Source organism: Solanum lycopersicum, chromosome 2, assembly GCF_036512215.1.
Source record: "Solanum lycopersicum chromosome 2, SLM_r2.1".
NCBI classification, from domain to species: Eukaryota; Viridiplantae; Streptophyta; class Magnoliopsida; order Solanales; family Solanaceae; genus Solanum; species Solanum lycopersicum.
The window spans coordinates 22,884,635-22,896,101 of record NC_090801.1 but is presented as its reverse complement, the minus strand read 5'-3'; the positions used below and the strand labels follow the sequence as shown (position 1 = coordinate 22,896,101).

Genomic DNA, 11,467 nt, shown 5'->3' with positions numbered 1-11,467 from the left:
GAAGTGTTACCACCTCTTCTTCATATTCTCTCGGTGCTAGACATAAGCCCACGAATTCTAAACATTATTTACTATAGGTTATGGATTACTAGTGAACACTACTTCTCAACTCATGAAGGGAATTTATCCTCCGATCTATCTTAGAAATCTCATAGAATGTACTGAGTTTTGTACTAAGCCCTTCATCTCAACTCAAGAAGAGTTTCCACCTCAAAACTCCTCTATTTACTTAACTTAGCTTCATTCATTCATTTAAGTGTGTGTATGTGTGTACATGTGAGCACACCTTGCATATAAGCTTAATTTAATTTACATTAACTTCTATACACGCTTTAGAGCTTCATTCATCAAAAAACACACTTTACATGCTTCACAGAATCATATACTTTATTTAGGGATAATCTAAGTCTAACATGCAATTCAAGCTTCCCAAGACACAATACAAGAACCATCTTCATTATCACTTCATTTCACATATCAAGCCTTCAAATCCACAATCACCATACATACTAAGTATAATCAAATTCAACAAGTAAACACTGCCACAAAGAAGGTGGACCATACCACTCAAGAGCAATTTATAATAAGAATTTTACAATATAAAAATTCACCATTTAACCAATATACAACCATCTATAATCAATTTATCAATATTTAATCATAATAACCTTAGGGTAGTAGCTAAATCATAATAACAACACAAGAAAAACAAAAGTTCATACCCTACACAGACATGTTCAATTAACCCGTCTCTTAAGATAAAAGTTGTAAATGTGTATAAAAATGAGTTCATTAGGGTTTTGACATTAAAATAATAAATTAATACTAAAAGAAACACATTAGAATCATTCAAACACTTTTACGATGAGACGCATGCTTATAATTAAAGATAGAAGAAAGTAGAGTTTGAAAACCCATTTTGAAATCTTTGGTAAATCACTCCTTGAATGGATGTGGGTTGAAGGATGGATACCATACTTAAAATATAATAAAACCCAATTATTTTTATATATAATCACGTCAAAACTATCCCTCCTTTCCCTCATTGAGTCTTAGCTCCTATGGTGACTTTGAGTGATTTTTGTTTAGAGAGGGAGTTTAAGCATTTGAAGTGAGGGGTCTTGTCTAAGTGTAGGTATTAAAATTAAGATAATATAACTTAAAAACCCTAAAAATATTTCCCTATGCTCATAAGATACTTGGGGCCAATTTACAGAATACACCTCAAGCTGGTAGCAGATGTCAAAACAGCTTTTGCAGGTTCCAATCAACGACCCCAAGCTACTAGACATCGTTTGATCGATGACCCCTTTTGTTGGGGCGTTGATGAATTCAGAGGATTATTCATGGGGGGATATGCTCCCAGTAAGTATGGGACTGCGCCCCCCAAACGACGAGGCGTCGTTGAGTCTACAGACAGTAGATTGTGGGCGTTGATTGCCCAGCTTTGGCAGTTTGGGTGCTACGTCTTGGGTCCTCTTCCTAAGTGGAGCCGTACACAAATTTTGAACCTCTAAACATAGTCTTCAAGGTCTTAGGAATATCACACACCAATTTTGACTAAAACGAACGCGAAAAACTCACTCAAACACATCAAGACATTCATGCACTCTCTAAGCAAAATCTTCCGAACATCATGGACATTCTTTGACATTTGACCTCTAAACTTAACCAAACTTCACATACTGACTAAAAAAACTATGTAACTCATTCTAAAATGAAATTAATTCCATAAACAATAACTAAGATCTAGTTCACCATAGCTCATTTTAGGGCGTTACAAAGCCTTTTATCTACCATCGTAGTATTGATATAGTCCAAAAGACATTCTTTTCCTTATTATTCATCAAGACAATTCATTGTAATCCCTATACGAAAAATATGTACTTGTGTAAGGGCGATTCAAAAATATGGTACGTCATTTAGATGGTTCAATATGAGATGGTATGATTATACTAACTCCTTATATGATAATTATGATAAATAAATGAAAATACCATGTAAGCTTCCTATGTGAGGAGTCTAAGTATACTCCATATCTAGATGAATATAAGTAATGTAAGTGAGAGGTCTATGTGTACCTCAATTATGTACAAAGTTTCAATGTTTTCCACATTTTGACCTATGAAAGGTTTGCTAAGTGGTTTAGAGGGTGATCCCTGGCCGTGATATTGTTTTTGGGTACATAGACGTTACCTAGTCTGTAATTAAAATAAAACAATAAAGTTATATGAAAAGAATAAAAATGAAATAAAATAAGAAGTTAAACACTAATTGAATTGCCTCCCACTAAGCCCTTAATTTAACATCGTGACACGACACCATGAATTTTACTATTTACCTTCCACTTAGAATATATGAATTTCCCCCCTAAGTTAATATGAATTTTTCTGTTACGCTAAAGGGGTGGTGGTATAAATAAAGATCTAAAGCAATGGATATCACATTAGGCACTTGTTGGATCCTAAGTGATAAATGTAGTCTACGATGTTGGGACGATAAATTCAAGAATATAGAAACAATTTTCACTCTTCATACAATCTTCTATAGGCTTAGATGACTTGGTGCATTTACCATCATCGAAAGATAATGTGAATAAATGATTGCAATAAGGTTTCATGACCCCGAACTTACGAAGTATTTTATAATTTAATCCCTCATATTTAAACATACTAGAGTTTTATAAAAAAATATTATTTACTTCATTATATAACTCTAGTATACTCTTCTCAACAATGACACAACCAATAAAAGTATGACCAAGCAATTTATCCTCAACTTTTAGCTTTTCAAGTTGACTTATAAGTAATATTTTTTCTTCCTTACACGTATCATTACTAAATATTTTGGTGTCATATAATTTAATCTTTGCACTCAACTCACAATCTAAAGAATAGCAGTCAAAACCAAAGTTATCTTCAAGACTTTGCTTACATATTTATTTATAGCAATGTTTTAAAAAATCTTCCATTCCCTCATATAACTTACCTCGTTGAGAAATGATTAACCTATAAAATCCATAGTATCAAAAGTACAACAATTGCAAGAACGCGCATCACTACACACTTTTTTTAGCTGACATCTCAAGAAAAGTAAAACAAATAAAATATAAAAAAAATTAAAAATAATCCTACGAAAAAAAGTACTATGAGTCAAAATAAATAGAAAAGATAATTTGTAAGCCACATTCCTCAACAACAGCGCCATTCTTTAAACATCCAAATATACTTCTTGAAAAGAAATCTAAACGGTTGTATGCAATATATTTACCCAATTATTAGTTGAGGTTCATTCTACAGAGAATATGGAAGAAAATCTTCAATAAAAAATATAATACTCAATAGTCGTTATAGAAATGAGGGGATTTAAATTGAAATATTATAAAAACAATAAATAGCTTTGAATTATGTATTTACCTATATAAGATTATTAGAATTAACTAGGAATGTCCACATGAGCTCATAATGTGGTAATCCTAATAATAGTAATCTTATGCTAGTGTATTATATTCAATGTTGTCAGTTTTGTATCTCTATATCTATGTTCCGGGAAATAGAGAATTTGACCCGCACCTTCGTTCAGCTACGTTTGTACAATTTACTAACCCTTAAAATTACCTCATATTAAACATCGCATGATTGTAAAACTTAGTTTTCACCTCGCCTCGATGGACGTTAGACTATTAGATAGTATACACTAAATGTATGTTGAAAATTCTTTTCTTGTTCACTACCTCCTTTGTCCGACAACAAGCAAGATCACGAGTCCAAACATTGTGCACCGTTAAAAGACTTCAAATTAAAATAATACCAACGCTTGAATCAACATTATTCAAGAATTACTTAGTAATGATTCATGCTATGTTAATCGCTCAAGGTTCTGAAAACCCTAGTTACGAAATTTAGCTACTCATTATCTCAAAATAATAATAAAAAATAATTAAAATAAATATGTTTGTATTAGTAATAAAAATATAAGTTAAATATCTAATCTATCTCTGATTAACAACGAATACAATATATAATAAAGGAGATGTTGAATAAACCACAGTTCTCCGACTTGCATGACGGCTCTTCCAAAGATCCTAAGCTAAAAGAAAACTTATATTGTGTATTGTTTATTGGTTCTTAGATTCACTAAAATAATAATCTGTGATGCCATATTAATAGATTTAGAAACCCTAAATAAAATAATTAATTCCAAATTGAAGATTGTATCCAAAAACAAAAAGAATTGAATTTTTTTTTCAGCATGCACTATAACCAACCGCCTCCATTGTTGGTTGTTGTTTTCACTTGCTGCCACATGGCAACAAGCATTTTTTTTTGAGTATAACTTACATAAATCCCATATTATATAGAATAAATTACATCTAATCACTATTCTTTTTCTAATTACAATAATCCCTAAAAATGTGTCCCTTCTAGATACATAAGTCACATCCGAATAAATTAAATTCACCATTTGGATAGATTAAATCTAATACAAGAAGAATCTTTCTTTTGATATAAAAAGGGAATAAAATCTAACAATCTAATTAAATTCCAAAAATTATCCTTATGTTTCTTCTTACACTTAATCATACTATGGAAAAATCAGAACGAAGAATTTCAAAATTTCAAATTGCTACCAATGGATACCCAAAATTTCATGCCTTGTCTTCCCCTATTTTTCATTACCCTAATAAATTTCATTTTTATTTATAATAGTTTTATTTTCAATTACAAAACCTTTGTTGATATTGTATTGTTCATGAAGGTCCATCTTTTCTACTGAGAATCCAATCCATTTTATCCTAGCTAAACCCTTTTCCTCTTTTTTCTCAAAATAGGGTCCTTTTCTTGAAATTTGAGATATTATTTTGAGTAGTGACTAATGTGAAATTTATTGTTAATCAACACCCTTTTGTGTTTTTCTCTTTTATCGATTAAAAGATTAGATTGTTAGTTCGTATCTTGGATATTTATCTGAATTAAAGATTCAAAGGTTGATATGTTTTGTTTTGTGGAGAAACCTGACTAAAGTTTTTGAATCTCAAATCATTCATTGCAAATGAATAAGAGATTGATGAGTTGAGGAAAAAATTGGAGATCTGAAACAATAGTTTAGATTTTCAATGTTTTTATTATTTATTGATATAACAAACAAAAAGGCTGAAGAGATGCATAACTTTAATGGATCATTCATACCCTTTATAATGTTATGTTATCATTTTTTGAATTTCGTTTTCGAGATGGATAGATTTATCAATATATGACTATTCATATTTTTTGTTTAATATCAAAAGTGTTTCATTTCTACTAGATACATTAAATAATAAATTATTGTCCATAAGATGATAGACTTGAGGTTGATGCATTACAGTTTTGCAATTGTTATGTACTAGATACATTTAGTATAAATTTGAATTTAAGTATCATGCTTAAAATAATTGTACATGATAAATTATTATTTATGTAAATATTCTGTTTGAGAGAATGATACATATGTATGAGAAGTTTGTATATGATTTGGTAGAATTTTCGAATGAAGTAACTATACTAATTAATTTAATGTATCAAAACTAATATTTCAACACGATAAAGTGTGCATGCTAGAATTGTAATATATCATAATGTTGAAACGAAGACAGTATACTTTACTTTAAGAAACAAAACCAACTAGATATATTAAAAACTTAAACCAATACGCATAAAAAAAGATGAACCATAAAAAAAAGCCAACAATTTAATCAACAGAAAGCAACGAAAATGTATCCTTTTTGGACAAATTCAGTAACCCAATACTGAATGATTGAACCAATGGAATGAAGTGTATCAACACCACCATTAGAAATTTTTCAAAAAATTTCAATTGCACATCAAGATGAACTTTCTTCATTAGCAACGTTTTTCACCCCTCTTCACGTGAAGAGATTGGGAATAACAAATTCAATATTTTTTTAAGTTGAAAAAACAAAAAACAAAATCAAAAGAAATTGAAAATTGATGTGATGGAAAGAAATCTACCTCTTGAATAAATTAAAACCATTATTTGGAAAGTGAAAATATTTGAAATTCTAAAATGGACTAATGTATGTATTTATAGAGAGATTTGTTATTTGAAAAAAGAAAAGAAAATCATGGATATGAGATTTCAAATTAATGTATCAGGAAAAGTGAATAATGAGATAAAAAGAAGGGATTTTTTTATATTATTAAAAATTGTAGGGAAAATAAGAAAATATGATAATTAATTGTGTGTAGTTAAGTAATTTTTCCTATTTTCAATTCGATGTGGTGCAATTTATTCCTTCTACCTTATCATATTGAATTTAATTAATAAATTTTCTACTTGATGTACTTCTTAAATATTGAATTTTCAGTTAGTTTTAGCTCTAAACTGCTTCATTTTTCAAGCAATTTAATCCTACAGATAACATATACTATTTAGAACATTCCATAAAAAAATTTCAAAATGAAAAAAATACAAATAATAAATGTGAGGCAAACACTGATTAATTATATATATTTTGACATCACATCACCTATAGATTTTGTAATTCATATTGTTAAAGTACATAACTTCACAATCAATAAAGATTAGGAATAGGACAGAAAAGGGCAATCTGTTCCACATCTTTTATTTGAAAATATTGGGTATTCCTTTTTGAAACAACCGGAAGATAGAAAGACTAGCGCCTCGCCTGCTACTTCTTCGGATGGATATTACAACGTTACTACTTTCCTTCCTCCCTGAAATTTTCTTTCAAAGTTGCTCATTCATCAACCCAATGATGTGATGACCTATTCTATATTAAACTTAGCTAATTATAAACCTAAATGATGAATGTTTTCCGCCGTCTTCCCAAAACAATTACCTATTCGAGAAGTCTCCATGTGTGGCGTGAAAAAAGAAGGACCACTAGCGGCACAATTTATCCTTCTTCCCGCAAGAACATTATCCCTTCATTCTATTCCATACAACCTTTAAAGGACATCTATTTCTCAATTCATAAAACGGTGAGCTCCATTTTTTATAGGACCACCAGGCTAGTCTAAACCTCCCTCAAAATGATTCCTGAGCGGAACTCTATTTCAAAAAGCTTGCAATATTCTCTCTTTGTTAATTTAGAGAATATGGCTTGGAAGGACAACTCATAATAACATTATATGTTTGACACAAACTATTAAATACCTCTTGATTCTCTTAAGCTCGCAAATCACAAAAATTTTGGCAAGAGAACTATCAAAGAATGTTTCCCTTGAAGAAGAGCTAGGCCAGGACTAAGAGAAAATATTTTCATCGCTATAAGGTTGATGAAGTTCGACATCAATAAAGAGAAAGACTTTTTTCTAAAATTTTAGTTCCCATCTTTTCATGCTTTTAGTTCTATGGAAGGTATAAGGGAAAGGTAGAGAACTCAAGGCACATAATTCATAGGGGAGCACTATACAAGGACATAAAAATATTCTTTCACCCCAAGCTTTTGGTATTAGATAATAATTCCACCATATCATAACACATCATTTGATGTTTTTGACACATATGATATGAAATATTATAAGTCTTTATTCGCATTATCAGGAATATTTTCTTCCCAAGAAAGATGTATAAGATATGAGCTTGAAAACGTAGCTAGGCGTGGTTTCGTAGACAATATATGTGGTAGGGCCTTCTTTAAACAGTAGGTTTACTAGCCCGAAGAATTAAGAGTTAAGTTAGAGGCTATTATGACTCGAGAGTATACGCTAAAATTTAGGGCATTCTCGAATCGAAACATGGCGCACCTGACCTCTTGGAGGTCTTGTACAATTCATTTGACATCGTTCATTGCATACATGTTTGAAAAGTAGTGCAGAATAAAAAAATTTCACACGAAATAGTAATACTTCAAGTTATCTGTTCTATAGAAAATGAAAGGCTATGTCTCGAAGTCCCCATCTTAGACATACAAATATATTGCAACATGTCCCATACTTCAATGTATAGAAAATAGTTAAGTTTATTACAATACTTTCTAACGAAATCTAAATATCATGATGCTCTTCAATTTAGTGAGGACATACCAACTCTTACTTGAATGAAATTCTAATCCAAACTTCACATCGAGACTCCTTTCAAATGCTACCTACACCTTTAGAGATATATAAAATGTACTAAGTATGGTGTAATGAATAAAATCACGATAAAAATACATTTGCATAAAACATGCTCTTTTGAGTAAAATATCATATTAGAAGTATAAGAATCACATGTAACACCAATACCACATTTATTACACAAGATCACTTCAAAACACATAGGCATGAGACACTCCTACCAAAGGGGATTCTAAGGATCGCTACAGTGAGTTATGAAGAGACCTCCCATAAAATTCCTTCACATATACCAAAGAGATTCTTTAGATTACAAAAGATAATATTATTCCCATTTTATTAATTAAACTCCCTATTTAGAATTACTCTAAAACTCACCTGAGTAAAGCATGAAGAGACCCCCATACACCCTCTTCAAACGTACCTAAGCCATCCTCAAAGCTACTTTAGATAATTATCTTTTCATTAAACTACCTTTACTTAAGTCATTATGTCCATTAGAGGTTTTAAGAGACACTCACCAACTAAGGACTTTCACATAATGGTCTTGGAGAAAACCTAGGGACTCACATGCTATCATCTTCAAATAGTAATCTTGCAATGTCTAGGTATCATCCCATTCAACTACCTAAATTCATCGTACTTATCCAACACTAGAATGTATGTCACATGATGAGAATAGTAAAAAATTGACATAGACCATACTGGCTAGGCATGGAATCCGGAGTCTACCCTACTCCGATGGAGGGTGTTATACGTGCCAAGGGTAGAGCTAGGAATTTAAGGAATATCGAGGGATTTTATGAACTCTAGTGTCCTTCTCAAATAAAGTCAAATCTTACTCTAAGTCTCCTTATTAAGTAGAGCTACAACCCATAACATATTCACTCGGTACTAGCCTTTGTTCTTATAGAGTGTTCAATCATCTAAAGGTATATGAGAAGGTACCATATATTTGTCCTACAAACTCATAATACCCTACAAAGAATGGGTACATAAGGGTTGCCACTCAAGATTTATAAGGATAGATGATTCTTAACCTTCTTTTTATTTACAACGTCTACGCATTAGTCATGCTTTTAAGGGCACCATCTTAGGCTAATCGATCCTGGACTTTCATTAAACATTCATTAACACACATACAAGACAAAGGTTCATAAACCTACTCACTCAAGATGTTTATATTCATAGTCTTCATGCATCAAGTAATGGACATAGGTCTTTCAAAGCAAGACACACTTCATTATCATCAGCCTACTAAATCAAGATGTTTATATTCTTAGTCTTGATGCATCAAGTAATGGACATAGGTCTATCAAAGAAAGACACACTTCATTATAATCTTATCACATATAACATAACAGTCAAGAGGCACATAGAGACACTAAGTATACTTGCTAGTCATCCTACTAAGTTATATAGAAACTTTAATAGAACTCATCATAATGTTCATATCGTCAACTAGGAAGATTTACACTCCCACATCAAGTATACCTACTTATGGCATCTCCCTAGCGTTTCATGATCATTCTATTTGATTAGAAGAACACATACTTAAATTTACAGATGCATATAACTCATATAGATTTTCACAATGATCACATATCATAGGTGTCACATAAAAATATCATAATACATAAAGTAATGCCGACGAGGCAACATTGTTTCACAATTCATAAAGTAATGCCGGAAAGGATACATAATTCACAAGTATAACACATAAGCACCGCCACCATAAGTGGACCATTCCAATCATAATCACAATTGAAGACCTATATTACATAATATAAAGAGATTTAGGGGGCAGCATACCAGCAATCAACTCACACAACTTCAATCCATAGCGAATTCAACCGACACAATGCCGAAAGGCCCTTACTAATGGTTATGATCACCAATTCAATCCAATAATCATAATGTAAAATGAATTCAACGTAATTCAGTATGAATTTTTCAATATAAGATATCCTACACATGATTCTAACATAGTTTCTCCATAATTTAATAGCCACATAAAACTACACAAAAATTCAATAATATAGAGAGATTGATCACTTCACCTATGAAATAGTCAAAACAAGAATTGCATGGGTTCATAGATTTTTAGGTTAAAATTATCAAATTAACATCACTTCAATCATAATACAATGATTCAAAATGTTTTATGCAAAAACCCATGGCTACATTTTGAATTAGAAGGATTCATCTTTTGATAATCTTTGAAAATCATTGGAATTGAATCCTTAAGGAAAAATATTTATGGGATGAAAAATGATACCTTAAAATGTGATGAAAATTCCACGAGATTGATGGAGAAAACTTGAGAAAATCAGTCTTCCTCCTTGGAGCTTTAAAGCTTCATCAATGGAGGTTTTGGAGAGAAGAATGGAGAGGTTTTATTTTGAGTTGAAAGTTTAGCTTTTATTGTTGAATTTATGGGATTAAAAATACTCAATAATCGTCATAAGTCATCCCCAAATTAACTAAAATACCCCTTCACTTTTTGGACATTTTAACAAACTCATATTTGACTAAAAAAAATGCAATCAAAATTGGAAGTTTACTGCGCGTCATGGAGGCATTTTTAAATCTTGATTGTAGAAAATTTTGAGAAAGAATGAATCATGATGGACCCATGTATTAGGGAAGACTTTGTCTCACTTATGTGCCAGATGCGCGACGCGCAGCCACTGCCAAATCTTGGCTAGCGTGGCAACTTTCATTGGCTATGTGTGGGTCCTCCTTGGGGACCCTTAGGATGGTCTCCGCGGCATCATTCTTAGACTTTTCAACCCCTTTACATGTCAATACTGAACTTCACCCTCAAACCATCCCCCAAAACTCCGCTATAAAACACTACTACACAATAGTTAAACTTCGACAAGTTTTCGGACTTTTAGGACGTTCTTGGATGTTTTACCTCCTAACACTTTCAAACTTTATATACTTACTATAAACACCATTATTATCCCTTTAAAGAATTTAAAATATCATGACACAAGTTTTAGGATCTATTTAAACCTAGCTAATGTTTAGAGTGTAATAGAGGCGGACCCAGAACATCTCACCACACGCATACAAAAAGCGCAATCTTGAAACTAGAAACTATGGTTTGGAAAAAATGAGCATATAGTTTAGGAAAAATGCAAGATGAGTGTTTTTTCTTTAGTCAAATGATCAAAAATATTAAATGAAAATTGGGAATCCATTTGAGATAGAAAAGGATTAGTACATTTCTGGGTCAAGGGGACGAGTGACGTGAACCCTCTTCTCGGTAGGCTATCTAAGCTTTGTTGTCTTGGTATAGAGAGCGATAGCAGATAGTGATCATAATAAGAAAACAATCTAGCCTACTTTTGTTTGATTCTTTTCCACCAAGAACAGAAGCA

General features: G+C 31.6%; 1 long non-coding RNA gene across 1 annotated transcript; it reads right to left on the bottom strand.

The window, feature by feature from the left end:
* Window positions 1–7,865: 7,865 nt before the first annotated feature.
* On the bottom strand, window positions 7,866–11,126 carry LOC109119510 (uncharacterized). The gene is made up of 2 exons (XR_002026711.3): window positions 10,357–11,126; window positions 7,866–8,116 (listed from the first exon to the last, which is right to left on the bottom strand). It is a non-coding gene; the product is annotated as an uncharacterized lncRNA (long non-coding RNA).
* Window positions 11,127–11,467: the final 341 nt, after the last annotated feature.